This window comes from Protopterus annectens, chromosome 10.part0, assembly GCF_019279795.1.
Source record: "Protopterus annectens isolate FY-2018-M chromosome 10.part0, PAN1.0, whole genome shotgun sequence".
Taxonomy (NCBI): Eukaryota; Metazoa; Chordata; order Ceratodontiformes; family Protopteridae; genus Protopterus; species Protopterus annectens.
The window spans coordinates 646699343-646715935 of record NC_056744.1 but is presented as its reverse complement, the minus strand read 5'-3'; positions in this window follow the sequence as shown (position 1 = coordinate 646715935).

Here is a 16593-nt window from a genome sequence, read left to right as displayed (position 1 = left end):
CTTTTAGTGGAGATATTAATAACAGTTTGGAAGAGAAGGAGTTAAACCTGGCAAATTATTTTGCAAGCAGATAAATTGCCAAGTTTGAATTAGAATATTAGTATTAAATGCTTGTTAAAATCTCAAAGATTATAAATTATTATAAATTATTTTAAATTATGTATTTATCTTTTAAAAAAAATTAAGTTTATGAAGAAGTTGTTTATAGATATATGTGTGTGTGTGTGTGTGTGTGTGTGTGTGTGTGTGTGTGTGTGTGTGTGTGTGTGTGTATTTAAAAGTTTTTGAATTTCAGTCTTTAAATGTTTAGATTTTTTCACTATTTGTGTAATTTTTAATGAATTAGTCATGTGATTTGTTACATAAGTGGATTAAATGTGTTTAGTATCAGTTCTGAAGAAGTTTTAATAAAGAATGAAAGCACTTAGCTGTATAATGTTGTCAAAAGAATTCTTATTAAAAACATTCAGTCTGCTAGCCTGTATTAAACTTTCCACAAACGTTGAGTGAGTTCTAATAAATGCATTTGTTTTATAAAATTCAGCATTCTGATATAAATTCTCTACATTTTCATAACGTTTATTAATACTTTTAAGAAATGTTAAATGCTTTCAACATTTTGGGGAGAGGGTTCTTCAAGGACTTACTTAGCGTCTCAGTTTTTAGTTAAAAAATTCTTTCATTTTCATTTTCTCCATGTGAAGTTTATCCGTTGTTTAAGTAATGTTTATTTGATTCCAGTTGTCAAAGGAAAAACAACTTCAAAATGATCAACACATGACAGGTTCAGGTTAAGGCACTTTAATCTTGCAGCAAGGAGACAAAAATGTGCTAATACAGAGTTTGTCTAACTAGAACCAGGAAGTGAAGCTATTCTTACACATTTCTTACAAGGTATTGCCTACTAAGCTGATGTAATAAATCACAAGTTCTTTCAATATTATTTCACACCAGCTGTTTGTCCATGATTTTCTGCTGGCATATCAAGTTTACAAAAAAACTTCTTAAGAAAAACAACGTGGCCTTGATGAACATCTGTCCATTAGCTGCTTTCACTAATATGTAATCAAGTGATTCTGAATTTTCTGGTAGTTTGGAAGGATGTATCAAGGTTCGTGAAGCCCCTGAGTCACACAGGAATTTAACTTCCCTCCCCTCTACCAGAAGTGTAACTTTCAGTTTTGTGTCTGCTAAATAGAGCTCTAGGCTCAATAATGCTAAGTCCAAAATTTCACTTTCTTCACCATCGGTGATTTCTTGTACTTCCTCTATTTCTTCTATCACATCCTCTATTCCCTCTATCACATTTGCATTTGTTTTTTCTTGGTTATTCCCTTCTAGTGATTCTTGACTATCATATAGTCAGTCCTCCCCCTCCTTATCTTTCATGGCTACCTTCTTGTTTTGCTTGCAATCCCTTGCTAAATGCCCCTTTTTTCCGCATTTAAAACATTCACCCCTTTTCTTTCTCTCTTCAAACTCTTCTGATCGTTTATCAGATTGTTTGTTTCCCTGGGCATTTTTCTTGCCCTTTTTCTGGACTGTACTACATAAACTTCTGCTCCGTCGTCTACAGCAAACACTTGGGCTTTCTTTTTCTTTTTACTGTTAAAATGCCTTTCAGCATGCCTAGCATATTCAAGTAGTGACTGTAATCTACTTCTACGATGGTCTACCATGTGCTTTGTAATAAAGCTGCTTATAGGCAAAATACTGCCTTTCAAAAATGCATTCTTTAATTGCTGCTTATATGGAGAATCGTGTTTGATCTTCAGGTACCTGCATTCCACAATGGTTATTAAAACACTCTAATAATCTAGCATATCTGTCAACAGTTTCACCTTCCTGTTGAATGCATTGATTAATGCAAGTCCAGTCTGCCCTAGGCTTCCACTTCTCAGAGATTCGGTCTGTTAGACCTTTCACTCTGTTATCCAGTTCTGCATTACTATGTGGGAGTGGCTTATGTTCTGCGTCACGGGGATTCCAGTTGCCACTGATCATGTGCCAATCTAGACCTACGATCTGTCTGACTACTTTTTCTACTTCTTCTCCATTTAAATGATAACTTAATCTCATGCCCTGTAAGTCTTCTAAGAATTTTCTAAAATTAACTTTTGGTTGGGGAATTCCCTCTGTGGCTTTCCAGATGTCTTCCGGTGTCCACGGTCTATACACTAGGAGAGTCAGGTCCTGTCCTGCCTGAGGATTTGGTACTTCTATGAGTGGACATATCTCTTCTTCACTCATAGCTCGTGAATTTTTGTTTATTTCATATAACTCAGTATCTCCTCTTAAGTTACGTGTTCGAGACCTAGTCTCGATGGGATCTCTAACATACGGTCTAGGCTTTGCGGTAACAGCCGGGTATAGCGGATGTGGACCAGCTTGTCCATTCGCTTCATATTTTTGTGCAGGAAGCGGAGGGGGTGGAGGGGCTGATGCTATTACCAAATTATTGTCTTCTTTATCTAAAAACATAGCTTTTGAATTATTACTTTTTGTTCCCTACGGTTTGCTTCCTCAATCCACCTGTGTGCCTGAGGAATACCCAATTGATGTTGCTTTTTTACCTGACCTTTTGCATCAGTTTTAAGCTGTTTGACAAGTTTAATAAGTGAGGATTTTTCTAATTTGCCATTAAATTCATATTTACTAACCCATTTTATATAGTATCTAACATTGTTGGCACACTGTAATTGCATATATTTTGCATCTTTGGTTAGCGGTGGGTCTTGGGAACTTTTTATACACTTATTACCCATTTTGTTATAACTGTTAAAAAATGTTACGTAACCCTTCTTCGTGGTACCACGATTTTCTGTTTCACAGTTTATCTAGAATAACTGTCTTACCTATTCTGTTTCCCTGATCTATGACAAGACTGCAATCTTTCTGTCCCTGACTTGTACAAAACAAATCTCCTGACAGATGATTCAAATCAAGTCCCTGATCTAAAACAGAAAAAAGGTAAATCTCACCTTACCTGAGCCTCCGTGATTGACTGTCTCTGGTTCGTATACTAACACGTCCTCCAGTCGCAGATCAGTAAAGTGGCTGGCCTCTTTTGAACGACAATTCAGTCGGAGGTCTTTCAAAGCAGAAGAACCAATGTGGTTTCTTCCCCGTACGGTTTCATGCCACCTGGCCCATCTGACCTGAGGCGAAGTGAGAGTTTCCGGTCCGAAGGATCAATCTGTCAAAGGAAAAACAACTTCTAAATGATCAACACACGGCAGGTTCAGGTTAAGGCACTTTAATCTTGCAGCAAGGAGACAAAAATGTGCTAATACAGAGTTTGTCTAACTAGAATCAGGAAGTGAAGCTATTCTTATACATTTCTTACAAGGTATTGCCTACTAAGCTAACGTAATAAATCACAAGTTCTTTCAATATTATTTCACACCAGCTGTTTGTCCATGATTTTCTGCTGGCATATCAAGTTTACAAAAAAACTTCCTAAGAAAAACAACGTGGCCTTGTTGACCACCGGTCAGATACAACTTCTCACTATGCAATGTTACCATTCAAGGTACTATGGCTAATTTGAGCACAAAGCAAGTACAGATTACAGTTCATTTCTTCAAGCAGTCTTTGTTTGATGTATCTCTTCTTTTCCACAGCTGTGCATGTTCTCATAACACGAACAGGGCTGATTGTTCATATTCAATCACATTATAGAAAACAGTATTGTTCTATTCATTCACTATTTATTCATTTTCCTGACCTAGCAGATAATCACCTGCTTCTCAGTATATTTCCAAAAAGCATAAACATGAATTTTGCTGTGCTAGCAAATACTAGGTCAGAGAGCATCTTGCAATTTCAGAAAGCATACTGCAGTTTGAAAAAGCATCTTATAATTTCATACAGAATTAAGCTGTACATAAAATAGAATGAAATGTGTTAACCCTTTTATCTTCTAATAAGCACTAAACATATACATTAATACTTATTTTTCTAATACCAGTTCATCATTATGGCTTTGACTTTTGGTAATTAATATACATGTTCTATGTACAAAATCAGTCAATTTTTCTTCTTAGGAGTCTTTTATTATTTATTCAGTTTCTCATAATCAGCTTGTCGTTATTTCAGGTAACTGGAGAACACTGAGTGATTCTACTAAACACAGGAAGGTCAGCAGAAATACCCAGTCTTCATTAGAAATCAATGTTGTACTAGATTTTATTTAATCATTGGACTTGTTAGATTCTGAAAGTCTGTTAGACATTAATACCCTTGCAAGACAGATTTTTTTCATTCTCTTTAATCCTGGTCATGAAGCAGCATCTTTCTAATTTCCCAAACATTAAGCAATGCTGTCTCAAAAAAAATTCATGATGTGATGAAGTTTCATATAGTCTTCTAGATTAACAGTTGTGTTTCATTTTCATGGAGGTTAGTTACTACTCTTCCTAGATAATACAGAGATGAATAGCTTTAAAAATGGTCAGTTTGTATTTCAAGAGCTTGGTTATCTTTCTATCAAGCTCTGTATTAGGTAGGTTTCTTTGATGCACAGTTCCATGGTAATTTATTTATTAGAGACACCTCTTCGAGATATCTGGAATAACTGAACAACATTCTTTGAGAGAGCAAATAAAAGATTTTCATGGTTTCAACTCAGTAAATTTTGATGATGAAGAACATGAAAAGATTCTAACTTTATAAAGTAAAGTTAATTTTTTCAATTATCTTGTATTAACCCCTAACTTATTTATTGATCAATGGATGGGAAATCAGAAATTTACTCTGGGTCTGATCCCTACATCTCGGATAGACAGAGGCTGACAGTAACTATGCCCAAACTAACATAATACCTCACATAACCTTTAGTAACTTCCTAACATACCTCCACCTAATAAACGTGCATGATAGAAAGGGACAGAATTGGGTTGGGTTACACAGCTAGGCTTACGAAGGCCTTGGTATTCATTAGCCTAGTATATACCTATGAACCTATGAACTCAATGTCCCTGGCATAATACTGCAGGTGGGGCTAACTATATCATTTTATTTTGCAAGAATTATAAAAACTTGAGATGCCAAAACATTTATTTAATTCAGACATATAGTAAAACTTATATTAAAACTTCTGAAATTTTACAAATTTTGGATTTATTTTCAGAGATATATTCTTTGTCATTAACTGACACATATAAGGATAAGAGTTTCTGAAACTGTAAGGTAGTAATCTATTAATGAAACTAATAAAAAAATGTAAGAGAAAAATATATATGTTGATGAGATTTTACTGGCAAAAAAAAACTAATAAAGAAGTGTAAGAGAAAAAACATATATTTTGATGGGGTTTTACTGGCAATGAAAGATAAATAAATCTCCATGACCATATGACGTACCCAAATGGTTTTTGAATTTTTCTTCTAAAATTTCTCAAGTTTTCTTTGAAGTTTATTCTGTTATTCAAGGCTGGGATATAAAAGGCATGCATATCAAACAGTCTAATTTTTTTTTTTCCAAAGAATGATCTAGAAATACAACTTAAAATATATAGACCAATTACCTTACTTAACTATGGTATTAACATTTTTGCTGTAATCCTTTCTAATCAGCTTAAACTTATGGTTCCTACTATTGTTTCTCTTGTCTAGTCAGTACTCATACAAGACTGTAAACCCCAAGATCAGTCAATAACCTTAGATTGTTTACTAAATTACTCTGTGCTTGTATTATCTCCCTTGCACTATCTTTCTATGCATATAATATGTTTGTTGGAATTGTGAATATTTTTAATTATTTATTAAATTTGGCTTTCCTAAACCATTCTTTAGCAATGTTAACCTCTTTATAGCAATTATTCTACTCATCTTTATGGTAATAAAACCCTATTATTGTGTATACAGAAAACAGATGGAAGTTGTCAGGATTGCCTTCACTATAATTACCTTTTTAGACTTTATTGGATTCATAAGTATTAGGCTAGATTCCCCTGTGTGCTATTTTAAGTCTAGCCATTGTAGTCCTTGTTTAGATCTTAATAAAATTGTATTTAAACTCTCCAAGAGTATTTGATTTTTCTATTAGATTGCTGTATTTATAAATGCTATAGCTATTTATGCTACTTTTAGCAAAAGCAAAATTTAGTTAAAAGGCAATTTATACATTTATCTAGGATGATTTGAGAAGATGATACATTGTTGGTGAAGTTAAGGAAGTTGAGGGCCATGTTTATTGATAGAGCTAACCCTGAACCCTATTAGATGAGATTATGGGTCAAGTTCTTTGTGAAAGAAAGGGGTATTTTAAATCTGTTTTGAATGGTAGTGTGTGCAGAAATGAAAATAGTAACAGAATAAAAAATGATTTCAGTTTGTCCAAGGTGTTATAATGGAATGAGTTCACAAGTATGTAATATTATAGCCAAGAACTGGGATGGAATATTTTGATGCACTTGACTTGGTGAACAAGCTTGGTGATCAACCGAGGTTTGTTTTTAAAAAAGGGAGAAATTTGAAAATATTTTTGAGACAAAAGTTATCCATAGCAAAAGTGAAGTTAGGATGTCAAAATGTGGAGCTTGTTCACAGTGCTGATATATTTATGAAGGTGTAAACATTGCGGTGGCCTCTTTTCCAAGGGTGTTAAATTTTTATGACAGGTTTAACTGTGGTATCAAAAGGGTGGTTTATTTGGCCCAGTGTTTATCCTGTGATGCATTCTATATTGGAAAGACTGAGAGGGCATTAAGACAAAGGATTTATGAACATTGTTATGCTATGAGGAAGAATGATGGAGGAATGCATTGTATGCATTGTATAGGCACAGTTTTATTTGTAAGGATTTTTAAAAAATTCATTTTTTTATTTTGGAGAAGACTCATCATAATGTCCTGCGTGGGGACTAGGAATCTTTCCCAGAAAAGAGGGAACTTGTCTGACAATTAAGGTTAGACATTGCCCAACCCCCTGGAATTATTGAATTAAATTATTTTTAACACTAATTTATTGTAAATTGATTTGTAACAATGTTTTTATTCATTAATTCTGTTGATAAACATGGCTTCGACTTCCTTAATTCCACCAACAATTTAGCATCATCTGAAACCATCCTAGATAAATGTACAGAACTTAAAAACTATATTTTTCACTCCGTCTTTGTTTTCTGAGCTATTTTAACACTTCAAAATCAATCTGACTGTATCTTACAGAATTTTAATATGTTTTCTGCAAAATGGTTGCTAATAGGGATCCTGTTTTTCTTCGGACCTTTCTCTTTCCCATAATCCATTTCAAGTCTGCTTTATATGAGTCATGTCAGACATAAGAAAGTAGTGGTGTATTCCCATGCCATTGACAAATAATGGGATTAGTGCCAGTCACTGTCATCTTGTATACCTTCTGTAACAGGACTGCTTCTTTTTTCCTTGAACAAACTTTATTTGTGTTTGTCTCAGAGCCTGTTTTACAGTATACTAAGGAGTGATACAGCTGTAACTAAATTGCAAGCCTTTGTTCAAAGTATCTTTTTTTGTAGTCCAAGATGAGTTGACAGTCCCCTCCTCCCACACTTTGGTAAATGTGCTGCTACTTTACAAGAATTACAAGAACAAAGATTTTCTGACTTTTCTTTAAATGTCACAGACATATTTGATACTGCATTTAAGTCATCTTTAAATGTGAAGTAGTATAAACAAACATTTAAAGTTTAAAGCTTAGTATTTCAATATACTCATGCTCCTTATGTAAATATGTCAAAAGAGGTGACGACTACCTTTGAAAATATTGACTAATCTGATTGGTCTATTTTGCCATAAAAGGCATGGCTACCTTGGAAGCAACTGGGAATCAATGTAAGTTCTCTTTCTCTCTGCAATAAAGACAATGGAAAACAGTTTCACACCTCTTTGTTTTTTTTTATAGTAGCTACTGCCTGACATCAGCAGGACTAATTACCTCAAAAAGATTGTCAACAGTACCTGACTACAAATTTCTCTGTGTCTGTGGTATGTCATGCAGTTGTAAATAAATTCCTATGCAAATTATGTGTGAAGTTAAGCTTTAGAACATGGGTGGTCTTTCCCTTCCTTTGATTTTAAGGCAAGGAAATGAAAGCTTTATAAAGTGCAAACAGGTTTACAGTACCTACACAATACTGAAATCAAATTCTAGGGAGAAAAGCAACCTAAGAGTTGTGTGAAACTGAAGGAGAAGGTGGAGTTTTCCTTTAACTGAATTTCGCTTTTGCCAAAAGGGGCAGGTACTCTGAAAGTGCAGATAATGATTACACCATGTGTCCTTCCTGAAAATATTAGACACAAATTTTTTATTACTCAAATCTTTAGATAGGATAAAAATAAAAATAAAATATTTTGTCCTTATCAAAATTGATTGTAAATTTCAAGATGTCCGCAGTTATATTTAAATAATTTTAAAAAATTCCTGTAATTTATCAACAGACACCTTCCAAATGAGCAGAACATCATCCATATACTTATAATTATAGGTCAGCACTAGGCTTACTACCCTTGTGGGTCATTTTAAGCCTAGACACCATTTGAGAATCAAACCCTGTGCCTTGTGTCTGTAAGGTATGTATGTTAACCATTATACCAACCTCTCAACCAGGTAATAGGCTTCTTATTATTGTAATAATCAGAATTAAACACATACTTTTTCTCCCAATACCACAGAACAATATTCGCAAAAACATGTGTGGCTGCCACTCCTCTAGTCTGTCTGTAGTATTCACCCCTCAAAAGATTATGTTAATATCTATTGCTTATTCTTGTGCATTATGAATTATTAATAGCAAAGAGAGGTCATTCCACTACTTGTTTATGTTTGGAAGTGGCATACATCCCCTGAGTAGCAAATGTCTTTGTGCTGAAGGTAAAACAAAGAAAAGTTCACTAAAATAAATTATATTTAGTATCCACTGCTCTGAACTGAAAACATATGGATGGTTATTGCCTATCGTAAGATTTACTTAGAAGTATTACTTGATAGATGTATTGTGATTTTATAATAGTTTAAATCGGTTATTGAGTGCTGCTTATAGCTTGACATGCTATTGGATGGATATGTGAATTTATTGGCACACCCGTATGAAAAATCTATCTAAATGATGGTAGATGCTGCCATTTTTCCATAACTGTTAGATTATTGTAATTCTGGTATTCAAATATTTACTGGCTGCCAATCTGTGAGAGGGATGCATCTTATAAGAAAAGCTAAAGATTGTGGGTAGATTATGTTTTTTATATCCTAATAACATTAAATTTAATGATACGTCTAGTAAAGTATATTAGCAGTATAGGATGATTATGTTATGCTAAGTTATATTTATGTCATATATTTAGTGAAATAAACTGCCTCCAACTTGCAGGAACAACATTTCCAGGACTTTATTAACACAAATACCCTTGACTAGATGGTGCACACTCACCAGAGGTTCAATCATACTTGACCTAGTATTCACCGATATGGGAAAGCAATGCACCCCCTCTCCCCTTGTCACATTCTCACTGGTAAAGTCAGATCACAAAGCTGTCTCAGACAGCAAAATCTGTAACAGTCAGGAACTATTTTAAAGCAAACTACTTCATATTTAGTGCCACTGTCAAAATTCATTCCCTCTCCAAACCCCAAGTTCACAGCAACTTATGTGGAATTTTTCACAGAAACCCTGTACTACCATGTACATGACTGCATATAGGTCATAGTACTTACAAGACATTTGCCCAAAACAAACCATACTGGTAGAATCCTAACCTGAACATGGTTTATCACAAAAGGAAACATTCTTGGCCAAAATCAGAAAAAGCAACCTTCAGAATGACAAGAGCTCACTAATTAAACTAAACAGGAAAATAAGAGTACTATCTAAATGCAGCAAGGCTAATTATGGGGTGAAGATAGCCTCTCAGGCTAAAGACATCTACAAGGCCTTCTACAGCTATGTCTAAAACCTTAAAGGTAACAGACACCAGTGTGCTGAACTGGTGGTAAATAGTGCCACGTTCACTGATCAGAGTGACATAGTGAATGTGATGGCTGACAAATTCAGCTCTAACTTCACACCCCACTCTCCCCTTGCCTCCCCCCATTAAATCCCTTCTAGTTTAACCTCTTCCCCAACTACCAGCAGGGAGAAAGTCATGGCAGCACTCACTAAAGCCAAAAACACAGCCCCAGTGGGCCTAGACAATATCGGCTCCCTATTATGCTGTCGCAGATGCAGGTTGTCGAATGTGTCTTTGTCTTACTGAAAAGCATGAAAAAGCAAACTAGCGAAGCTGCTTTTCAGTGAATTCTTTCCCTGGGACAGAATTTGTTTGGCCGCTTTCGCTACTTTGCCTTTTCGGCACTGTAGTGCGATCTTGGAGTTGGTATATTTAAGTAGGGGGATGTGGGGGGCTATTATGTAATGTTTTACAGTTTTTTGGGGGAGGTTGTTTCGGAACAGCAATTTTTTTCCAAGGGAAAAAAATCGCTGTTCTCAAGTTTCAATGTAAGCTTTCACTTACATGGGGTCGATTATGTGTCGGTCGCTCTTCTGAGTGTGCGATATCATACTATAGACCCGACAATATCTGGGGTTACTTCCTAAATAGTTTGAGGCATGACCAATTAGGACCACTTGAGTCACTTTTCAACTACAGTCTCAAAATAGTCAATGTATCACAAGTATAGAGGACTGCAATGGTTATCCTCTACAAAAAGGTAGACCATCAACTGACCCCCAGAAACTACAGACCCATAAGTCTGACTAGTCTATTATGTAAAGCAATGGAATGAATTATCATGGAAATGATCAACAAAGACATTGGCAACCTACGGTCACTGGACCCATCCCAGTCTGGTTTTGTCAAAGGAAGGTCATGCCTACCTTCTGGTAGCCTGGTAGACTTCTTTGAGAGGGTCACCAAGGCAATGAATGAGGGGAAAACAGTACATACCACCTACCTAGACATGACTAAGATATTCCGATACTGTTGACAAACATAATGAACTAGGCATAAATTCCTACATAACTCACTGAATTGCCAGCTGGCTCACAGGCAGAATCCAAAAAGTCAGGATAGCTGAGATCACTCCACCAAGAGACTGGTCACCAGTGGACACCTCAGGGCTCAGTGCTGGGCCCACTCCTGTTTGTCCTTTACTTCTTGGAGGTCAAGACTAATGTTAAGGGCCTCTGGCTCAACAAGTTTGCAAACAACTGCAAATTGGGAGTTATCATAGTTTGCCTCCATGACACTAAAATCCTGCAAGAGGATCTAACGCAGACTAATGACTGATGCCTAAGTCATAGATTAAAACTCAATGCCAAGAAGTAGATGAAAGTACCTTTTGGGAAAAAGTCCATCCAGGTTAATTACTCCATCGATAAGAGACCCCTTAGAGCTGACCCAGTAGTTAAAGATCTGGGAAAAAATGTAGACAGTAATCTGGCCTTTGACCAACACATAGCCAGGGTAGTAAGAAAATCCTTCTAGGTCACCCAATTTATAAGTAAGGGTATGGCATCCAGGTCCAAGGAAGTTACAGTATCAGTATCAAAAATAGGTGAGGAAAAGCAAAAAGCAGACAAACCAACAATGTATTCGATAGTAAGCACTTTCACAGTAATCACTACTGCTTCATCAGACATTTTCAACCATAAGAATTCACTTGTTTTATATACTAAAAACCCTGTTATGTGATTAATTAATTACCATGCTTAATTAATTAGACAAAACTTAAAGTTATATAGCTTACTTTAATCTAGATATGCATACAAAAATACAAGGTATAAAATAGTACATTCAAATATATACAAGCCTCTACCATGTACAACTAAAAAATGTGTACACAAGAAACTGTTAAAACAGAAAACTACCTTTGAGAATGCAGATTAAGCTATACCCCTTTTTTACTTCCTAAGTCTTCTCATCTTAAGTAAAGGTTGAATAGGTCCAACATCATTCAAGCCCTTCCCCATATTAGTCCTCAGTTTAATGATCCCTTTTGTCTCCATAGCTTCTGTCCTGTTTCTGACATTTCCCATTCTCATTCCTGGAACATTTTTAGCAATAATGAGAAATTTAAAAACATGGGAGGATCCCATCTGAGAAGTATGTTTCGCTAATGCATTAGTCAATATATTATTATGTATGTCATATATATGCTCTCTTATCCTAAATCTGAACAATCTGTCCGTTTTACCTATATAAAATGCACTACATAGCTGACATATAGCCATGTATACTATATGTTCAGAATTACAATTACCATTGACCCTGAAGACAAATTCCTTCCCCAAATCTGGGTGTTTAAACCTACCTTCTGAATTAATGTACATACACTGGTTGCATTTACCACATGAGGTAGTACAAAACTTAACAACCTGTTCTTTCTCACTTTTGTCAGGATAGCATAACATCTTATTCATATTCTTCATATTCTTAAACTGAAATTTGGGGGTAGGACCTACGATCTCCCTCACTTCTGGATCCATCATTAAAATCGACCAATATTTCTTATATACCCCCAGAATGGGTTTCACATTATTAGTATATCGAACAGGTACTCAACCTATTTTCATATGAATTATTATTTTTTCTATGTCCCTCATTTCGAATACTCTGTTCAGAAAAATAAGGTTGGACTGAAGTAGTTCTCAAAGACCTATCATTTTCCATAACATTAGAGATATCAGTAGAATTATATCCCCTTTCAGTCGGTTTATTACCTAGCTCTTGTGACTCGACATCAAACGCTGTTGAACTGGTGTTTAACCTTGATTCCATCATACACTGTCCCGTAATGATGTTATTAAACATGCTGGGGATGCATACTGTTCTTGTGCAGCAACTTGTTTCTGTAACACTCCTTTCTATGTATACAAGTACTGACCTTATTTTCATTGTCAATAGTAATTAGCACATCAAGGAAATTTATTGACTCTCTTGCAAAGTTCAAAGTAAACCTTAGGAATGCAGTTAAAGTGTTCAAGTATTCATAAAAACAATACAATAAAAAGAAAAGGTCATCTACAAATCTACGGTATAACTTCACTTTCATTCTATATGGGCCTTCTAATATGTACTGCCTTTCCCATACTGCCATAACTAGGTTGGCGTAGCTATTGGCACATGACGTGCCCATAGCTACGCCATTCCTTTGCCAATACACATTCATCAGATACAAAAATATGCTCTAGAATCACCTCCATCAGAAGGTGTATAAGTCAACAGTACTCCCATCTAGTTGTGTCTTCTGTAGGAAGGCTCTTAACAGCTCAAAGCCCTTCAAATTTGGAATTTTGGTAAACAAGGATTGCACATCCATTGTAACCATTAAAACACCTGTAGATAGTTTCCCTTTACAATACTTATACAAACTATTGACAAAGTCTTTGGTGTCTTTAACTACAACTTCATATGAGTCTAAATAAGGTCTAAATTTTTTCTCTAAAAATATAGATAATGGTTCGGTGGACCAACCCCCTCCCGAAACGATGGGTCTCATTGGTGGATCTTCAGCGTTCTTATGGACTTTAGGTAGTCCTTGTATACATGGTAGTATTGGATTGTGAACAGTAAAATATTGTAACAACTTACAATCTATCAAGCCTAGTGTAAAACATTCAGGTAACACACAATTTATGCTATGCACCATTTTTTTACATCAATCATGTTAATTTTACCATATATCTCTATGTCATTCAAAAATTCTCTCATTGTATTAAAATAATAGATGCGGTCCATCACTACGATGGGTCTCCCTTTATCAGCTGGGCGAATGCATATAGATTTATCATTTTGTAGGTCAAATAAAGCTATCTCTTCAGTAGTCATATTAAAAAAGTGACTTCTATGAAAGTTAGCATCACTATAAAATAACTTATAAATATCATCTGTACATGCTTTCTCAAATGCAGTCAAAACAGTATTATTATTTGGAACAAATGAGCTAGGTTTAGAAAATACATCTATAAAATAAAAATAAAACAATAGCAACCAGTGAGCTAATGCTCCTATAACTTGAAAGAATGTGTAAAACCAGCAACAAAAAGTAAAGGAGCAACCCACAGCTGAACAAATAATCCCACAGACACAATCTCTCGTTGTAATTCCAACAATGAAGACGAGCTTAAGTAAAATAGATCCAAGATGTTATCATATCATAAAAACCCAAGTAGTTTTAGAAAATACATCATTACAAACTTTAGACTGATTATTTATAGTCTGACTATTGTCCATTTCAAAAATTATTTTTAAAGTCACTGACCTCAAGAATGTTTTCAAGTCCAGTATTACATCTGTAATGTTCTGAGAAGGTATAATTGTGAGTCCCTTGTTGAGAATCATTAACTCACCCTTCAATAGCTGCTTGCTGGAAATATTCCATATGATTAGGTCTGACTCTGCCACATCCTCTTTAGCATTTGATTCGTGCTCAAATGTTCTCTCTCTGACTTGCGTTTTAGGCGATTCCTGCTCCTGGACCTCCCTCTTTGATTCTCTGTGTGTAGTGAGATTGGAAAAGGATACATACGCACATTTCCTCTTTCGTCAGGCTTATTCTGTCTCCCTCTGCTGGCATCTTGTGTTAATTGCACTATCTGGCTACCTGATTCAACTGAATAGGTCATATTGGTCTTCCTTCTCACATCTTTGTCAATTGAATTGTCCAACACCCACCCTAGCATTGCCAGTGTCACTGTTAGTTGGCTGTTCACTTCACTGGACACTGTCTCCACTACTGGACTAACCTCTCCATGGGACACCATAACTTTCTCATGGGAGGTGTTGCCTCAAATCTTGCTCACGTTGTTCACATTATTGAAGTCGTTTACATTTTGATTTAAATCACTTACAGACACAACAATGAGGTATTTACCTGGATTTACTGGGCTTTTTTGTGCTTTGTGAAGTTACAGTATCACTTTGCTCAGCCCTTATTAGCGCCGTCATTGAGTACAATGCTCTCTTTGGCATGTACCTGACTAGGCGTATGCAGCAGATGGAAAACCCGTAGAGGTTCCTTACCAAAATAATCCAGGGTATTAAGACATTATCCTATTCATATTGCCTTAAAGCCCTATCGCTGTAGTACCTACAGGTTACCGAGAATTGATCAATGCCTGGCATATAAGTCATCTTCAGATCCAGCCATGGTGGACCTTTTGCACATCTGCAAAACAAACAGCACCAGAAACAGAGATCCAAGGATTTAAACTTTGCCTGCCAGTGAGACAGATGTGCATCGCTAAGGATCCCCACATTCATGTGAAGCAGAATCCATCTCTAGCCCTATTGAAACTAGTTAACCTTGATCATTGGAAGGGAAATTAATCCCCAGTCTAGCCCTCATGTTTCTGATAAACAGAGGCTGACAGTAAATATTCCTTAGCATACCCCAACACACAGACACGCGTGCACACACACACACACACACACACACACACACACACACACACACACACACACATACACACACGCACACACACGCACGCACACTAAACCTTTATCAACCTTCTAACTAACATACCCCTCCAAACAGATGTCCATGTTACATGGGGAACAATTGGGTTGAATTGCATGGGTAGGCTTATAAAGACGCTGGTGGTTGTTAGCTTGTATATGCTTATGAATATCTATGAATCTATGAACCAAACTTTGAAGGGTCTTGTTTTTTTTTTTTGATTAGGTCATCATCACATTTTGGGGGGAGCACTGTGCAGCTTCACGGATAAAGAAATTACATATGAGTGACAGATGGAAGTGAAAAAGTGGTCTGCTTGTTTGCGATACTCATGCTACATTTGCTTTATACTGCAAGAATGTGAAGGAGGATGCATTAAGTTTGAGCATTCAGTTTTTGGACATTGATGTAATAAGTCTTTCAAACAGCACAACTGAATTAGGGGTCTGGAATTATACCTTGTTTGTTTTTTCTAACTGATAAGACTGGGAATGTTTATGTTTGAAGCTTGGACTTGTAATTTTCTGGTGAACAGAGCATGTGTATCAGACAGTAAAATTAGATGAGTTTGTTACTATGTGAAAGTTTATGGATATTCTGTGTCCTTGCTGTTTCCACTGAATGGAGTGACATTTAAAGTGGATGAGGACTTTTTTTTTTTAATGTAGTTTACTAACTGAAGTGAGAAACTTTGAGGTGTGAGTTAAAAAATTTAAATCATACAACACAAAATTAAACAAGATAGATGGAGAAGTACTAGAAAATAAAAGTTCCTATAAGGGAGTGATAAGGAAGGTGAGACTGGCCTTCCCAATGTTACATTATCATAATGCAGTAGGTAAGCTTGTATTGTCTGTATACTGATAGAGGTGTTTCTATGAAGGCTGCAAAAAAGCATCAGATTTACAAGTTATTATTTAATTGCGCTTGTGTCAAGGAGGACAAATAAGGAAAATGGTTTAAAAGGAAGGAAGGAATCTAGACAGGACATGTACGAATTTATGAAAAGTTAGTATTAAGGTGGAATACATGGAGATGGTCTTGACCCAAATAACTGATGATAGGAAAGCCAGTCCCTGCATGCTAGCCACACATTCCACTGACCAGAAACCATGATGCTGATGGAAAAGAAATGTAGCTAAAACGAAGACTGGTATTT